The sequence below is a fragment of the Heterocephalus glaber genome, unplaced genomic scaffold (genome assembly GCF_053883595.1).
Source record: "Heterocephalus glaber isolate CG9 unplaced genomic scaffold, H.glaber_assembly_v1.0 deba00001663, whole genome shotgun sequence".
Taxonomy (NCBI): Eukaryota; Metazoa; Chordata; class Mammalia; order Rodentia; family Bathyergidae; genus Heterocephalus; species Heterocephalus glaber.
Window position 1 is genome coordinate 330,332 of NW_028258404.1, and position 19,281 is coordinate 349,612.

The 19,281-nt window shown below is 37.5% G+C and overlaps 1 protein-coding gene across 10 annotated transcripts in view; it reads right to left on the reverse strand.

The window, feature by feature from the left end:
* Positions 1-19,281, reverse strand: part of LOC147822299 (uncharacterized) — a 390,614-nt gene that overhangs the window by 329,168 nt on the left and 42,165 nt on the right. The window contains exon 2 of one of the 10 annotated variants that reach the window (XM_087197285.1): positions 1-19,281. This exon is cut by the window's left edge and continues 14,361 nt beyond it; it is cut by the window's right edge and continues 40,022 nt beyond it. The exons of the other annotated variants lie outside the window; for them this stretch is intronic. The gene's annotated coding sequence lies outside the window, so the exon portion shown is untranslated. 10 annotated transcript variants of the gene reach the window in all.

Here is a 19,281-nt window from a genome sequence, read left to right on the forward strand (position 1 = left end):
TTGGGTGTGAGCAAAATGACATGTCAGTGCAAATAACAGAGAGGCACATAACAAATTATCAATATATACATATCACTAGGTATTTGTTTTAACTAAAAACTGCTGACTTCCTTAAACACTATGATTGGGGGACTCATGGTAGAAAGCCTCATTCCTTTCCTCAGACCCCAATCTTATCTTATGCTGTAATGCTTTTTTCATTCAAGAATCATCCATAAGTCAAGTCCTTTAAAAAGTGTCCCCTGATGCCCATAGTAAAATTTTCTATTCTCTACAGACAAATTGAGAAGTGTCTGTCTTCCTTATCAGTACTGTCCTGCATTAAAAAAATTTTTATTAATTATATTGGTACATTTAAGCTATATAATATAATGACATTCATCGTTGAAATTTGCATCTTTACATAATCCATTTTGGTTCTTGTTTTTTCCCCATTCGCCTGCCCTCGCTTCAACCCCTCCACCCCTCCGTATCTACAAAGACTCTGTTTCCATTTTTTCTTTTTCTCATATTAATTCCATTCCCTTCTTTTCCCCTATCCCTCCCACTTCCCCTTCCCCTATGTCCCCTTTCTTCCTATTTTACATTATCTATTATACCTTTTAGTCCTTATTTACGCTCTCAGTTTCTCACACTAGAGAAATTATTCGGTATTTACAAATGTGTGTCCTATTTATCCCATTTAAGAGTGTCGCCTCAATGTGTGTCCATTTAGCTATGAATGTCTCTAGTTTCTCATTCTTTATGGCTAAGTAGTACTCCATTTTATGTTATTTTTGGTACCAGGGATCGAACTTGGGAATTTGTGCTTTCGAGGCAGGTGGTAGGGGAACCACTGAGCTAAATTCCCAGCCCCACAATATTCCATTTTATTAAAAAACCATATTTTGTTTATCCACTCTCTAGTTGATGGGAGACTGGGTGGTTTCCAAGTTTTAGCTAACACGAATTGTGCTGCTATGAACATGGGTGAACATATATCACTGTGGTATGATTCTTTTAATTCTTTGGGGAAGATCCCCAGCAGGGAAATAGCTGGGTCAAATGGGACTTCCAGTCCTAGTTCTTTGAGGTATCTCCATACTGATTTCCACAGTGCTTGCACCAGTCTACACTCCCACCAGCAGTGGAGTAGGGTTCCTCTTTCCCCACAGCCCCACCAGCATTTGTTATTGGTTGATTTCATGATAGCAGCCATTCTTTCTGGGTGAGGTGGAATCTCAGTGTTCTTTTCATTTGCATCTCTCAAACGACCAGTGATGTTGAACATTTTTTCATATGTTTATTTGCTATTTCTATTTCTTTGTCTGAGAAATGTCTGTTCATTTCAGATGCCCATTTTTGGATTGGATCTTCAAATTTGGGAGGTCTGATTTTTTTAAAGTTTTTTATAGATTCTAGATAGTAGACCTTTGTCTGAGGGACAGCAGATGAAAATTTTTTCCTACATTGTGGTTTGTCTCTTTACACTGTTGGTAGTTTCTCTTTCTGTGCAGAAGCTTTTTAATAAGAAGAGATCCCACTTGTTGATTGTGCTAGTTCACGGGCTACTGAGGTTTTGTTCATAAAATCTTTTCCTACACCAGTGTCTTCAAGAGTTCTTCCTAACCTCTCTTCCACCCTGTTTAGTATTTCTGTTTCAATATTTAGATCTTTAATCCATTTCAATTTTAGTTTAGTGCATGGTGAGAGATATAGGTCTAGTTTTAGTCTTTGGCAAGTTGAAACCCAATTTTTTCAGCACCAATTATGAAAGAGGCTATCTTTCCTCCAGTGAGTGTGTTTGGCTCCTTTGCCAAAGATGAGGTGGCTGAGAGTGTCTGGAGTTGTTTCTGCATCTTCTAATCTCTTCCACTGGTCCTCAGGTCTGTTTCTTTGCCAGTACTATGCTGTTTTTATCACAGTAGCTTTGTAGTATAGTTTCAATTTGGGGATTGCAATACCCCCTACCTTCTCTTTATTGCTTAGTTTTGTTTTTGCTATTCTAGGTCTCTTCTTGTTCCAAACGAATTTTTGGATTGTTTTGTCAAGGTCCATGAAGTATGCTGCTGGGATTTCAATTGGGATTGCATTGAATCTATACAGCAGTTTTGGAAGTATGGCCATTTTCACTATGTTGATTCTTCCTACCTAGGAGCAAAGGATGTCTTTCCATTTTCTGCTATCCTCTTTAATCTCTTTTTTCAGAGTGCAATAGTTTTCAAGTAGAGGTCTTTGATTTCTTTTCTTACATTGATTTCTAGATATTTCAATTTTTTGGATGCCACTGTGAAAGGAATTGATTGCCCCATTTCTTTCTCAGTGAGTCTGTTTTTTGTGTACAGAAAAGCTATTGATTTTTGTGTGTTAACCTTCTATCCAGCTACTTTACTGAAATTGGTTATTAAGTCTACAAGACTTATGGTGGCGTTCTTAGGGTCTTCTATATAGAGTATCATGTCATCTGCAAATAATGACAATTTGACTTCTTCCTTTCCTGTCTTCATTCCTTATATTTCTTTCTCTTGTCTAATTGCTGTGGCTGATGTTTCCAAAAGTATATTGAACAGGAGTGGTGATAGTGGACATCCTTGTCTTGTTCCTGATTTTAGTGTGAAGGATTTCAGGTTTTGACCATTTAGTATGATACTGGCTGTTGGTTTTTCATAAATGGCTTTTATCAGATTGAGGTGGAATCCATCTATTCCAATTTTTTGTAGGGTTTTTATCATAAATGTATGTTGGATTTTGTCAAATGCTTTTTCTGCATCTATTGAAATACTCATATGTTTTTTGTCCTTGGTTCTATTAATAGAGTGCATTACATTTATTGATTTGTGTATGTTGAACCATCCCTGCAACCCTGGGATAAATCCCACTTGGTCAGGGTGTATGATCTTCTTGATGATTGTCTGCATTCTATTTGCCAGTATCTTATTAAGGATTTTTGTATCTATGTTCATTATTGAGATCTCTTTTGGGGATCAAGGTGATGCTTGCTTCCAGAAATGAATTTGGGAGTATTGCTTCCCTTTCAATTTCCTTGAAGAGTTTAAACAGTAGTGGCAGTAGTTCCTCTCTAAATGTCTTGTAGAATTCTGCAGTGAAGCCACCAGGAACCAGACATTTCCTTAGTTGGTAAGTTTTTAATTACATTTTCAATTTCATTGATTGATATTGCATCATTTAGAATTTTTAGGTCATCTTCGTTCAACTTTGGTAATTCACACGTATCTAGGAATCTGTCCATTTCTTCTGTATTTTCCATGTTATTGGCATATAGGTTCTCAAACAGGTATTATTGATCCTCTGGATTTCTGCTGTGTCTGTTGTAATTTCACCCTTTTCATTCCTAATTGCATCAATTTGGGCCTTTTTCCTTTTTTTTGATAAGTTTGGCTAAGGGTTTGTCAATTTTGTTTATTCTTCCAAAGAACCAACTCTTGGCTTCATTGAGTTTTTGTGTCATTCTCTTGGTCTCCATTGCATTGATGTCTGCCCTGATCTTTACAATTTCCTCCCTTCTATTGGCTTTGGGTTTGTCCTGCTCTTCCTTTTCTACAAGCTTGAGGTTGAGCATCAGGTTGTGTAATTGGGCTCGCTCTGTTTTCCTAATGTGAGTATATACTGCTATGACATTCCCTCATAAGACTGCTTTCATTCTGTCCCATAGATTGCAATATGTTGTACTGGCATTGTCGTTTAGTTGTATGAACTATCTGATTTCTTCTTTAATTTCCTCTGTGACCCATTGGTTATTCAGAAGTGCATTGTTCAGTTTCCATGTGTTTATGAAATTCTTGTGGTTTCTTTTGCTATTGATCTTCAATTTCACTGCACTATGGTGTGATAATATATAGGGGATAACTTCAATTCCTTTGCATTCACTTAAACACGTTCTATGAGCGAGTATGTTGTCTATTTTAGAGAATGACCCATATGCAGCTGAAAAGAATTTTGATTTTGTGGGGTGGAACACTCTGTAAACATCTGTTAAGTTCATTTGTTCAAGAGTTCGATTGAGTTCTAGTATTTCATTACTCATTTTTTGTCTAGTTGATCTATTTGTGACAGTGGGGTATTATGGTCCCCCACTACTATTGTATTGGTGCTTATATGAGTTTTCATGTCCATTAGTATTTGTTTTATATATTTGGGCGCACTAGTGTTTCGTGCATATTTATGATTGTCATCTCTTCCTCTTGGATTGTTCCCTTTGCAAGGAGGTAGTGTCTGTCTTTGTCTCTCTTAATCAGTGTTGGTTTGAAATTCACTTGATCTGAAAAGAGGATAGCAACTCCTGCTTTTTTTCAGGTTCCTGTCACATGGAGTATTGCATTCTACCCTTTAATTTTCACTCTATGAGTTTCTTTTTGAATTAAGTGTGGTTCTTGTACGCAGCATATTGTTGGATTTTGCTTCTTGACCCATTCTGCCAATCTATTTCTTTTGATTGGTGAATTGAGACCATCAACATTGATGGTTATAATTGATGTGTATTGACACATCCTTGTCATGACTTTTTCTTTTTGTTGAATTTTTCCCCTTTGTATTTAATTTCTTGTCGTGCTTGATGGATTCATTCTGCAAGGCTTCCTGGGGTTGTGATCCTCATTGTCTTTTCCTAGGATATTGTCTAAAATTTTTTGGAGTGCTGGTTTGATATTCACGAAGTTCCTTAGGTGCTCTTTGTCATGAAAGTATCTTATTTCTCCATCAATTTTGAAAGATAATTTTGCAGGGTACATCAATCTGGGTTGGGGGTTGTTTTCCTTTTGGGCTTAAAATACATTGTTCCACACTCTTCTTGCCTTGAGGGTTTGTGTTGAGAGAAGTCTGCTGTGATTCTGATGGGCTTTCTGTCATATGTGATTTGTTTCTTTTCTCTAACTGCTTGTAGAATTTTGTTCTTCTGTTGAGTTTCTGGAATCTTAACTATTATATGCCTATGAGTAGATTTTTTTTTGATCACAGCTAGTTGGAGTCCTATATGCCTCATGTATCACTATGTCATGTTCTTCTCCCCTATTTGGGAAGTTTCTGCCATTACTTCTGTGAACAGTTTTTTTATTTCATCTGCACTCTCTTCTGTTTCTTCCTTGACTCCAATCACTCTGCTGTTATTCTTTGCATCTTCTGGCAGCTGCTGGATTGATTTCTTGTGCCCCCTTACTGTTTTAAAGAAATTTTTTCTTTTCCTGGTCACTAATTGCAATCCTATCTTCTATATCTGAAATTCTATCCTCCCATTGGCTCAGTCTGCTGCATAAAGTTTCAGTGGAGTTTTTAATCTCCTGGAAATCTGTTTGCTTCTGTTTTATGGATTCCATTTATTTCCTATGTTGGGATTCCATCATGTTCCTCAGATCCTCTATTTTTTTTAACTGTGTCTGCTCTAGATTTATTAATCATGTCTTATACTATGGGCACAACCTCTGCTGTTATCTGAGAAATTATTTCTGACTTCATTATTTCCAGGTCCCCTTTCGTTGCCAATTCAGGAAGTCCAGGTGGTTGAGTATCAGACTGTTCCATGTGGTTGCCCTTTGGGGTTCCCTTATGTGATGTGGAAGTCTGGTTTTATGACTTACTTACATGTCTTCTCATTTCAACAGATCCATCCTGCTGTGTCTTTTTTGAGGCACCTTTTTGCTCACCCAGTGGTCTTGAATTCTCAGCAAGCTACTGAGCAGACTTTTCTCTGTTGCTCACCAGTACAACAATTCTTGGGTTCAGAGTGGTGGCCTTCTAGATTCGTGAGCTGACCAGTTGTCTGGGCGGGCTTCTGGATGGGGCCTGAGCACACTTGGGATGGTATGTAGGCATGCCTGTCGCTGGGGCCCCTATGTACCATTGTCTGGGGACTGTGTACCCCAGTTTCTATTGTCTGCACAGGCTTTGGCTAGGGTCTCCTAGCAGTTATGAATGGTATGGGGGCAAGCCTCTGGTTATTGCTTGTGTGCCTGTATAGCTCTTCTCCAGGCTGGTCCCAGGCTGTGCCTGATGGTATGGAGAGCCTCTGGCTAAAGCCTGTTTGCCTGGGCAGCCCCTTTCTGGGCGGGCCTTTGGCTTGGGCAGGTGTGCCCAACCCTTTGGGATCCAGGTGGAGCCCCAGCTGGGATCCTCCCACAGCCACCCTGGTACAGGCCACACAGCTGCTCCCACGGATCTGTATGCACTTAGGGATGGAATGGTGGGCCTCTGGCATGAGCCCATGTGCCCGTTTAGCTCCTCTCTGGGCAGGCTCCTGTCCTGGGGAGTTGTGCTGGATCCTCTGGTGTTGGGGTGGACCCCAGTTGGGATATGCCTGCAGCATCACTAGTCTGGGCCATGGAGTTGCTCCCTGGGATCTGCACGCACTCACCGATGGAATGGTGGGCCTCTGGTATATCCTGCAGTTTTAAACCTCTTGATTATCACCATTATCACCAGAACAAACAGGGTGATGCCATGCCTTAACAAGTCTTCAAACTCCTTTCTGACACCTCTGAAAGTCTTCTTTGATGAGAAATCATTTTTTTCTCAAGATGGTTTCCTCTGATTGTTAAACCATTCCTTATATTTAAAACACTGTGTACCTCTTTTCCATAGATCTCATTATGCATCCTGTAGTTATGCAGAAGTCTAATACATCTTGCATCTTATAATTCTTTATTAAGTTCTATTTTTCAGAGTAAATATCACCATAATAACAGCCTCTAAGCCCTTCATCATCTTTACCATTGTTTTATGTATATCTTCTGTTTCTTAAAATCTTTCCATCAAAAACAGAGAAGAGGCCCAGGGATTTAGCTCAGTGGTTCTGCCACCTGCCTTGCAAGCACAAAGTCCTGAGTTCAATCCCCAGTACCAAAAAAACCAAACAAACAGGAAAAAAGACACGAGGGAATTAACTTGAGGACAGTACAAACATAAGAAAAGAACAAAGTACTACAGAAATACAGTGGAAGAGATAAATGTAAGAGTTGTAAAGTAATCATTTAATCACTGATGTAATCACTGAGTAAGACTAGATCAAGGCTAAAAGTGTGCCTTGATTTAGTATAATTGTCTTATGTATTTTTTATATATTTTTGGACCATTAGTCTGGCTGTTAATCTGTACTTATGATAGGTAACTTGGTAAAAACTTATAAAAATAAATAAATGAATCTGAAGCTGGCAAAAAATACTTTTTAAAAAAGGGAGTGGAGCACGCCCTACTGAGGTCCCGAGTCGCGTGGAAGATGCCGAATCACCCCGCTGCAGACAGGCAGGTCTGCCCACGCCCTACCGAGGTCCTGAGTGGCACAGAACATGCCAAATCAGACAGCTGCAGAGAGGCAGATCTGTGCACGCCCTACATAGGTCTCGAGTCATGCAGAAGATGCCGAATCACCCCGCGGCAGATAGGCAGCCACCTGGTTCCACACTACAAAGAAGCAGAGGACACCAGACCACCAGACCATGGTACTGAGTCCCGCTGCTCCCAGCCCAGAGGTAGGGGCTTCTGAGCCACTGTCCCTTGCTCCTGGTCCAGAAGAAGGGGCTTCCCGGCCACCATCCCTCCCACTGCTCCCAGCCCAAAGGAAAGGGTTTTTGAGCCACCTTCTGTCCTGCTGCTCCTAGCCCAGAGGAAGGGGCTTCCGGGCCACCATCCCTCCGACCACTCCTGACCCAGAGGTAGGGGATTCTGAGCCGCCATCCCACTGCTTCTGGTCCAGAGGAAGGGGCTTCCCAGCTACCATCCCTCCCGCTGCTCCCAGCCCACAGGAAAGGACTTTTGGGTCACCATCCCTACCGCTGCTCCTGGCCTCTGTCCCACCTCTCCTAGCTCAGCGGAGGTAATCCATGCAGGTGGTAACAGGCCCCTGCCCCACTGAAAATGAGAAAACATGTAAATAAGTCTCAAAACCAGACTTCCAGATCACCTACAGCAACCCCAAAGGGAAATGAGATGGAACTCTCTGATACTCAACCACCTGGACCCACTGAACTGGCAACAAAAGGGGATCTGGAAAAAATGAAATCAGAAATAATTTCTCAGATAACAGGAGAAATTGTGCCCCTAGTGCAAGACATGATTAATAAATCTAGAGAGGAGCTCAGGAACATGATAGAATCCCAACATAAGAAACAAATGGAATCCATAAAACAGATGCAAATAGATTTTCAGGATATGAAAAACTTCATTGAATGTCTACACAGCAGAATGAGCCAATGTGAGGACAGAATTTCAGATATAGAAGATAAGATTGCAATTAGTGACCAGGAAAAGAAAAATTGCTTCAAAATTATAAGGGAATATGAGAAATCAATCCAGCAGCTGCTAGATGATGCAAAGAAGAATACCATAAGACTGATTGGGCTCAATGAAGAAACAGGAGAGAGTGCAGATGACATAAAAAAATCTCTTCACAGAAATAATGACAGAAAACTTCCCAAGCAGGGGAAAAGAGCTTGACATACAGATAAGTGAGGCATATAGGACTCCAAATAGCCTTCATCAAAACAAATCTACACATAGGCATATAATTGTTAAGATTCCAGAAACACAACAGAAGAACAAAGTTCTCCAAGCAGTCAGAGAAAAGAAACAAATCACATATAAAGGAAAGCCCATCAGAATCACAGTAGTCTTCTCAACACAAACCATCAAGGCAAGAAGAGCTTGGAGTGACATATTCCAAACCCTAAAAGAAAACAGCCTCCAACCCAGATTGATGTACCCTGCAAAACTAGCTTTCAAAATGGATGGAGAAATAAGATACTTTCATGACAAAGAGCACCTTAGGAACTCCGTGAATACCAAACCAGCACTCCAAAAAATTTTACACAATATTCTAGGAACAGACATTGAGGTTCACAACCCCAGGAAGCAAAGCAGAATGAGCCCATCTGGCATGACAAGAAATTAAATGGAAAGGGGGAGAACCCAACAAAAAGAAAAAGTCATGGCAATGACAAGTCAATACGTTTCAGTTATAACCACCAACGTTAATGGTCTCAATTCACCAATCAAAAGAAATAGACTGGCAGAATGGGTCAAGAAGCAAAATCCAACAATATGCTGCATACAAGAAACACACTTCATTCAAAAGGAAACTCATAGACTGAAAGTGAAAGGGTGGAAAACAATACTCCATGGGACAGGAACCCGAAAAAAAGCAGGAGTAGCTATCCTCTTTGCAGATCAAGTAGATTTGAAACTAACACTGATGAAGAGAGATGAAGAAGGACACTACATCCTTGTAAAGGGAACAATCCAAGAGGAAGAGATGACAATCATAAATATCTATGCACCAAACACTAGTGCACCCAACTATATAAAACAAATGCTAACAGACATGAAAAGTCATATATGCACTAATACAATTGTAGTGGGGGACCTCAACACCCCACTGTCACAAATAGATAGATCAACTAGACTAAAAATAAGTAATGAAATACTAGGACTCAATCGAACTCTTGAACAAATGAACTTAACAGATGTTTACAGAGTCTTTCACCCCACAAAATCAGAATACACATTCTTCTCAGCTGCACATGGGTCATTCTCCAAAATAGACCACATACTCACACACAGAACATGTTTAAGTAAGTGCAAAGGAATTGAAGTTATCCCCTGTATATTATCAGAACATAGTGAGGTGAAATTGTAGATCCATAGCAAAGAAACTCAAAAAATTTCATAAACAGGTGGAAATTGAACAACACACTTCTGAATAACCAATGGGTCACACAGGAAATTAAAGAAGAAATCAGACAGTTCCTTCAATTAAATGACAATGACATTACAACATATCGGACACTATGGGACACACATATCCATAGCAGTGAATATGCATATTAGGAAAACAGAATGAGCCCAATTAAACAACCTGATGCTGCACCTCAAGCTTCTAGAAAAAGAAGAGCAGGATAACCCCAAAGCTCATACAGGGGCGGAAATTATAAAGATCAGAGGAGAAATCAATGCAATGGAGACTAAGAGAACGATACAAAAAATCAATGAAGCCAAGAGTTGGTTCTTCGAAAGAATCAACAAAATTGACCAACCTTTAGCCAACCTTGTCAAAAAAAGGAAAGAAAAGGCCCAAATCCATGCAATTAGGAAGGAAAAGGGTGAAATTACAACAGAACCAGCAGAAATCCAGAGGATCATCAATACCTACTTCCAGAACCTATATGCCAATAAGGCGGACAACACAGAAGAAATAGACAGATTCCTAGACACATATGAATTACCAAAGTTGAATGAAGAAGACCTAAAAATTCTGAACAACCCAATATCAACCAATGAAATTGAAAATGTAATTAAAAACTTATCAACTAAGAAAAGCCCGGGCCCTGATGGCTTCACTGCTGAATTCTACAAAACATTTAGAGAGGAACTGCTGCCACTACTGTTTAAACTCTTCAATGAAATTGAAAGGGAAACAATATTCCCAAATTCATTCCTGGAAGCAAGCATCACCTTGATCCCCAAAGCAGAGAAAGACCCAACCGAAAAGGAGAACTATAGGCCTATCTCACTAACGAACATAGATGAAAAAATCCTTAATAAGATAATGGCAAACAGAATGCAGAAGATCATCAAGAAGATCATACACCCTGATCAAGTGGGATTCATCCCAGGGATGCAGGGATGGTTCAATATATGCAAATTAATCAATGTAATACACTATATCAATAGAGCCAAGGACAAAAACCATATGATTATCTCCATAGATGCAGAAAAAGCATTTGACAAAATCCAACATGCATTTATGATAAAAACCCTACAAAAACTTGGAATAGATGGTCTCTACCTCAAACTGATAGAAGCCATCTATGAAAAACCAACAGCCAATATCATACTAAATGGTCAAAAACTGAAATCCTTCACACTAAAATCAGGAACAAGACAAGGATGTCCACTATCACCACTCTTGTTCAATATAGTTCTGGAAACATTAGCCATGGCAATTAGACAAGAGAAAGAAATAAAAGGAATAAAGACAGGAAATGAAGAAGTCAAATTGTCATTATTGGCAGATGACATGACACTCTATATAGAAGACCCCAAGAACTCCACCAAAAGTCTTCTAGACTTAATAACCAAATTCAGTCAAGGAGCTGGTTACAAGGTCAACACACAAAAATCAATAGCTTTCCTCTACACCAATGACAGAATCACTGAGCAGGAAACAGGGAAAATAATTCCTTTCACAATAGCATCCAAAAGACTGAAATACGTAGGAATCGACCTAATGAATTAAATCAAAGACCTCTTCTCTGAAAACTATGGCACTCTGAAAAGAGAGATTGAAGATGATATCAGAAAATGGACAGAGGTCCTCTGCTCCTGAGTAGGAAGGATTAATATAGTGAAAATGGCCATATTTCCAAAACTGCTATATAGATTTAATGCAATTCCAATTGAGATCCCAGCAGCATACTTCATGGACCTTGAGAAAACAATCCAAAAATTCATTTGGAACAAGAAGAGACTCAGAATAGCAAAAGCAATTCTAGGTAGCAGAGACATGGCAGGGGGTATCACAATCCCCAACCTGCAACTCTACTACAAAGCTACTGTGATAAAAACAGCATGGTACTGGCAAAGAAACAGACCTGAGCACCAGTGGAACAGATTAGAAGATGCAGAAACAATGCCAGACACACTCAGCTATCTCATCTTTGATAAAGGAGCCAAACACCCTCACTGGAGGAAAAATAGCCTCTTTAATAAATGGTGCTGGAAAAATTGGGCTTCAACTTGCCAAAGATTAAAACTAGACCTGTATCTCTCACCATGCACTAAACTAAAATCAAAATGGATTAAAGATCTAAATATTAAAATAAAAACTCTGAACCATTTGGAACAGAGCTTAGGTAGAACCCTGGAAGACATCAGTGTGGGAAAAGATTTTATGAACAAAACCTCAGTTGCCCGTGAACTAGCACAAACAATCAACAAGTGGGATCTCTTCTTATTAAAAGGCTTCTGCACAGCAAGAGAAACCACCAGCAGTGTGAAGAGACAACCTACAATGTGGGAAAAAATCTTCACCTGCTCTTCCTCAGACAAATGTCTACTATCTCGAATCTATAAAGAACTTAAAAAGATCAGACCTCCCAAATTTAAAGACTCAATCCAAAAATGGCCATCTGAAATGAACAGACATTTCTCAGACAAAGAAGTAGAAACAGGAAATAAATACATGAAAAAATGTTCAACATCACTAGTCTTTCGAGAGATGCAAATGAAAACAATGCTGAGATTCCACTTCACTCCAGAAAGAATGGCTGCTATCATGAAATCAACCAACAACAAATGCTGACGGGGCTGTGCGGAAAGAGGAACCCTGCTCCACTGCTGGTGGGAGTGTAGACTGGTCAACCACTGTGGAAATCAGTATGGAGATACCTCAAAGAACTGGGACTGGAAGTCCCATTTGACCCCACTATTCCACTGCTGAGGATCTTCCCCAAAGAATTAAAAGAATCATACCACAGTGATATATGTGCACCCATGTACATAGCAGCGCAGTTTGTGATAGCTAAAACTTGGAAACAGCCCAAATGCCCATCAACTGGAGACTGGATAAAGAAAATGTGGTTCTTTAATAAAATGGAGTACTACTCAGCCATAGAAAATGACAAATTAGAGACATTTATAGCTAAGTGGATGCACATTGAGGCGATACTCTTGAGTGAAATAAATAGGACACACATGAATAAATACTGAATAGTTTCTCTGGTGTGAGAAACTGAAAGTGTAAATAAGGACTAAATGTATAATAGGTAACGCGAAATAGGAAGAAAAGGGGCAAAGGGGAAGGAAGTGGGAGGGCTAGGGGAAAGGATAGAAGGGAATGGGATTAATGTGAGAAAATGGAAAAATAGGAACAAAATCTTTGTAAATAGGGAGGAATGGAGGGGTTGAAGGGAGGCTGGGAAAGGGTGAAAAATAAGAACCAAGGGAGACTATGTAAAGGTGCCAATTTCCAATGATGAATGTCATTATATTGTATACCTAAAATGTACCAATGATTAGAATGAATAATCGATAATGTAAAATAGGAAGAAAAGGTCCAAAGGGGTAAGGGTAGTGGGAGGGGCAGGGGAAAGGAAAGAAGGGAAAGGAAAAATGATGAGAAATGGAAAAAATGGAAAGAAAGTCTTTGCAAATAGGGAAGGGTGGAGGGCGTGAAGGGAGGGCTAGGAATGGGGAAAAAATAAGAACCAAGATGCATTATGTAAAGGTACAATTCTCAACGAGAAATGTAATTGTGTTGTATACCTACAATGTACCAATAAAAGAATTTAATAAAAAAGTAAGATAAAATAAAATTAAAATAATATAAAAAAAGACTAGATCAAGGTGTATAGCACCATCTCATACACCTATCTGTGGCTCAATGTTTTTCAGGGTATGCTAAAGAATAAACAAAACTAAGAATAGCAAACTTTGAGTGAGTATATAGCATGTACCAAGCATTGTGCATGCACTTTCTATATGGTAGCTCATTTAATGCCCACAATAGTCTTTTGAGAGAGTTATTATCATTAAATGAATTTACAGGTGAGAAAACTGAATCCTGAAGTAATTATTTGCTAATGGTAATTATTTACTAAAAGTTATACAAGTAAATCAGTGAGCTGAAACTCTATCCTAGCTGCAAAGCCAAAGCTTCAAATTTTACACTACATTACTTCCTTTTAAAAATAAATAGAAGATAGACCAATAGATATTAGATTAAAAAATAGATGCGATCACACATTTAGAAAACTCTTAAGTTATATACAGAAATAAACAACTGTTCCATTTCTCAGAACTTTTAATATGCTAATATGCTCTGCTAATCTCCAACAGAAGTATGTTTCCCAAAGTTGCTTAACGAGAAAACTCTTAAGTGTATCTTGTAATACTAATACTTCCCAAAACACACTTTAAAAAATACTGCTTCAGGTTAAGAACTTAAAAAAAAAATCCAATGTCTGTTTAGTCACCTATGCATCTACCTAATGATGTTTGAGACATAAATTTTCATACCTAAATTCTTTACTTGAGGAAACCAACTACCTCAAGACAGTCTGGAGGGCAAAGAGAAATGTGGCTCGACTATGACACGGTCTTACTTTTATTTCTTCAAAAGAAAGTAAAGAACAGCCATCATGAGCTATCATGAGCCAGGTTCTCTGCTCAGTGCTGGGCAGACAAAAATGATTATAACCCAATTAATTACTTCTGTCAAGGTGCTGCTTATTTTGTGAGGGACACAAATAATCACACACTGTACACATCTCCACAGTCCTGACTCACATTGTAGAGCTGTACATAATTACAGTAATCTCATGTGGAAGCTTTAACTGTAGACATAAAAAGAAATGATATGATGTAGTGTAATGAGTATAATGTTTGAATCCTATACAAAGTTTAGACTGCACACAAAAGGAAATTTAACTCCATTTGGGCATCAAGTGAGATTTCACCAAAGAGGGGCTGCATCCTCCTTCCCTTTGCCCTCACTAAGAGTGGCTCAAATACTTTACCAACATTCTTGTCCCTCAATAACCAAGAACGTATTTCCCAAAAGTACCAAAAATTAAAATATCACTAATCTCAGAAGTACCAAAATTTCTTCTTATACAAAAACAATGTAGGAGCTGGGGATTTAGCTCAGTGGTTCCACTGCCTGCCTTGTAAGCACAAGGACCTGAGTTTGATCCCCGGTACCAAAAACAAAGACAAAAACAAAAACAATCTGTATGTATATGTATACATCAGTCCATATACCTGATAAAAATTTGCTACCAGGTCTTTATCCTTAAAACCCAGTATCAAATAGACACTTGCTTCTCTGGAGAATAATTTTAAAGTGAAATATGTGCCCTTAAAACCTGAGGACTTATATTCACAGATAATGGGAAATTATTTATATAATTATATGAATGAGAAGAAGGTTAGAAATGTAAATTGGTTGTTTTTTTTTAAAAGCATTTTAGTATCTTCAAATCTTTAGCATTTTAAAAAAGAAATGACTTTAAGATCATTGCAAAATGTTCTATGTGATTTCTTGGACTAATTTAATCCAGGGGGGAAAGGAGGTAAAAGGGAGTGATACCGAAATGGAGCCAGACTTAGTGAGCCTGTTTTGAACTAACTTTCCTCCCAATTCCTCAACTTCATTCATCAACAACTAAATGAAAACAAGCACCTATCACTGACAAGAAAAGAATGTTCAGGTCTATAGAAATTAAAGAATGTGACTTTCTTTGTTATGAAACAATTTTTGAAACTAGAGAAAATCTCTACAAATCCTCTTACCTATGCTGTTTGCCCTACAGATACTCCCTCTGATTGAGCTCTTTAATTTTCCCACTTAATAGTGAAAAACTGGAAAAAAACCAATGTAGCAAACAACACAGATTTGATTAAATAAATTATAGGTAACTTCATTAAGAAATGACATTTATTAAACAATGAAATGGCATTTATTTCATAAAAAAGAAATACTTCCTTACAACGTAGTACAAAAATATGAAATTTCACAAAACATATTATGAAAATCCTATAAATACAATTATAAACACAAAAACTAAAAACTATAAGGAAATATATAAAAATATCTATGATTATCACTGAGTGGTAGAGTTATTAGTGATTTTAATTTTCTTCATTATTGTTCTCTATATTTTTCAAGTTAATTGGGTTAATCTTAAAAGAAAAATAATATCTTCTTTAAGGCACTTTCTTATTTCATTTTTCCTTCAGAGGGCACTGATTTAGGATTTTGAATAGCAAACAGAATATTCTATTTCATATCATCTTTGCCTAAGTTGTGTAAATAGAAGGCCCAGTCTAAAGACTGCAGGCCTGAGTTTCATACTGACTGGGGTTACATCACAAGGCATATACAACACCAAGCAGACTTTCCCAATGTATTACTGTCTGTAGCAAATACAAAAATCCAGTCCTGAGCACGTGTCTATGCTATAATGATTCCCCTCTTAAATTTAAGGATTTGATTTCTAAGGCTGAAAATATCAGTAAGATTTCTCTTTTCTTTTGTTTTTCAAAAGACTCCAAGTCTACGGATGCAGTAAATACCCATTTTATGTTTATGGTTAGCACAGTGAAAAGGCATCAACTGGGATGCACAATATTAAAGTTACTTTCAAGGCTATAGTATTTAGCAAGCATCAAAAAGCATCAAAGCACCTAATATCTAAAAAGAAACACTTCCATTTTATACAAATTATGTATTTTCTAACTACTGTATAGTCTGACCATTAAATGGTATATAGTCTGACCATTCAAATAGATGGATAATATTTAAAGATGTGGTCTCCAAGTCTTTAAGAACATCTCTTGTTATCCTAACACAAGTTACGTTAAAACACTGTCTATATTTGCATTCTAATTGTAAAGTGAATGCTCTACTGTGGCCTGGCCAGTGCATTTCCTTCCTGCATATTTGCTATCTGTATACATATGAAGTGGAATAGCAATGTCATTAGCAGCCAGGAATGACCACTAGTTGTGTGACCATCACAGAACTGGCTGCTAACTGACATCAGATCATAACATACTACTACAAAATCATCAGCCAAAGGCTTGACAACATAGTGCTTTACTAGAGCCACTGGAAAGGAATTTGATCAATATCAAGGTCTATGTCTTTTTATACCTAAAGAAGGAAATTCTTCTATGTAACTCATTTAATTGTACATATATTAATTATTCTTCAATTTCTGCTTGTGATTGCAACTGTCTATTTCATGTTACAAATTATTGAGACATGGAAAAGTAATTTGTAACAATGAAGAATATACATAAAAATATATTATGTAAGAACATACATAATTTTATATCTGTGGCAAAATTATATAACACATGCAATGCATTATAAAAATAAGGAGATACTGTCATCACATTGATATCTACACACTTAGGATGTTCAATTATACAAAAAGTTTAAATAAACATGTCAGTTTGATTCAATTTACCAAGCATTTACAAAGTGGCTGCTAGATATAAAGCACTGATAGACATTCAGGACATTTGTTAATCACTTCCCTTCCCTTAAGGAACTTACAAGGACATTTTAGTCTCCCATACATATAAAAATCTGTGATGGTCAATGGTTCACTTTTTAAAAGAGTTCTCAGCAAGAGCTTTTGCTGAAGTTAATGATCTACATTTTTTGCTACATGTCTCTGCTTAAAAAAAGGATCGTGGAATTTCTCTCATATGGAAGAAAATGGCCAGGGTCTCCTAGAAACTATTAAAACATGTTTCTACAAGACTAATATGGGACATCACTTGCCCATCTCTACCTTGCTTCTACTGAGTTCCACTAAGATAAAAGAAAAAAACTAAAATGATAGAAGTAAAATTTGTTACATTAATACAGCCTTAAATTAGGTAGATAAAAAATAACTACCATTTTTTTACTAACAACCACGTTTTGGGTATGACAAAATATTATCCTATGAAGAGTATAAAGTGAACATTTTAATCTTTGTTTTACAAATGAGGAAAAGAAGGGTCAAAGAGCATGAGAAATTTGCCTAAGGTCACATAACCATGTTGTGGCAGAAGCTGGATTCAAATCCAGAAATAGCTCTCTCCAAACACTACAAATTTCTACTTCATGGCTACCACTACAGAGAGAAGGTGGATACATGCAGATACCATTTGGCTGAAACAAATTCCTTTGACTGTAACTTTAACTTAATGCTACAAAATGCATTGCGAGCTCCTTCTCAGGTTTTACTTTTCCTGCATCTAGATCTTTGTCTTTGACTTATAGGGTTCTTTGGTTGGTTGGTTGGTTGTTCAGTGGGTTTGGTTTGGTTTGGTTTGGTTTTCTCTCCCTCAGTGTTGAAAGGTTAAAAGTGTATAAGACAATTACTAACTATTGGCACAGAGTAAGAATGGTTCTCAAATTGTTCTTCTTATATAAACTTAAAATCCAGTAGCTTCCTAAGTCAAATGCAAAGTAGGGCTTCAAAAGCACAAAGCCCAGTTCTCTGAAAAACTGCTACATTCAATCATCTTGTCTCAAATAATACAAACTGATGTCTGGAAACCTCAAAACTAAAAACCTGGTCGGGAATCCAGAAGCAGAGTTCAACCAACATAATTTCTTATTCCAGTTTTAGATTGTGGATTTAGTTTGGTAAGGATGGAATACATTGACACTTAGTAAAAGCCATATTTACTTGTCATCAGGAGTAGTAGAAACTTAAAAATATAAAGACTAGGAGAGGCCCAATATTTTGCTATTTGCCGAGAAGCAATGACAATGTGCTTCTAAGACAAGTGATGTAAGAATTCAACAAACAAATTTATAAGAGAAAAGTTATATTATAATCTATATTTAGACAATTGGAAGCTAGTTTTCTGGTTTTGTTGTGTGTTAAATATAGTCATCCATTTTAAAAAAAGAAATGTCTGTTTTTCTGTTTTTTACCTTGTTACTTTCAGTCAACAGCCATTTGTCTTTAAGCAACGTCCACACTACAATGGTTTAAAAATAGTATTGTGTTACTTAAGCCAAGGAATGTCTCAGATTGCCCGACCACTGGAAGCTAGGAAAGAGGCATAATATAAATTCTCTCTCACTGCCTCCAGAAAGAACCATCTCTGCCAACACATTGACGTCTGAACTTCTAGCTTCTAGAACAGTAAGATTATACATTTGTTTTATTAAGTAAAAAAAAAAAAAGGTTACTAAGAATATTATTTCCAAAAGTGAAACGTGAGTTACACTGAATTATGTTCTTTTGATCTATCAGTAACAAAGGAATCCCAACTTCAAAGAAAATATGCAAATCAATATGATCCATCATTCTGCCTTGTAAGGATTATTTCTTAGGTGGCACAAAGACATAACCAAAATAGTACTATCCAATATGGAGGCCACTAAGACACTTGTGCCTACTAAAATTAATTTAACTTAAATAAGATTAAAATTCATTTCCTTATTCCTCTGGCCATATTTAAGTGCTCAACAACTTCATGTGGGTAATGGCTACTATGTAGGGTGTAGGACAATATATAGATAGATAGATAGACAGATAGATAGATAGATGATATTTCTGTGAATACAGAATGATTTGCTGGAAAGTGCTGGTTTAGAAGGATAAGATATAATCACTGCTTCTAGTTAAAGAAATTCCCAACTTCTCATCCAACACTGACTTCATAACATTTACAAAATCACAACTATACTCTATAGTCTCATAACACTTTCTTGGATTTACAACCGACATAAACTGAACTGTGCTTTCTTATACATGGTGGCAGGTCAGCAGCAAGTTTGGAGTT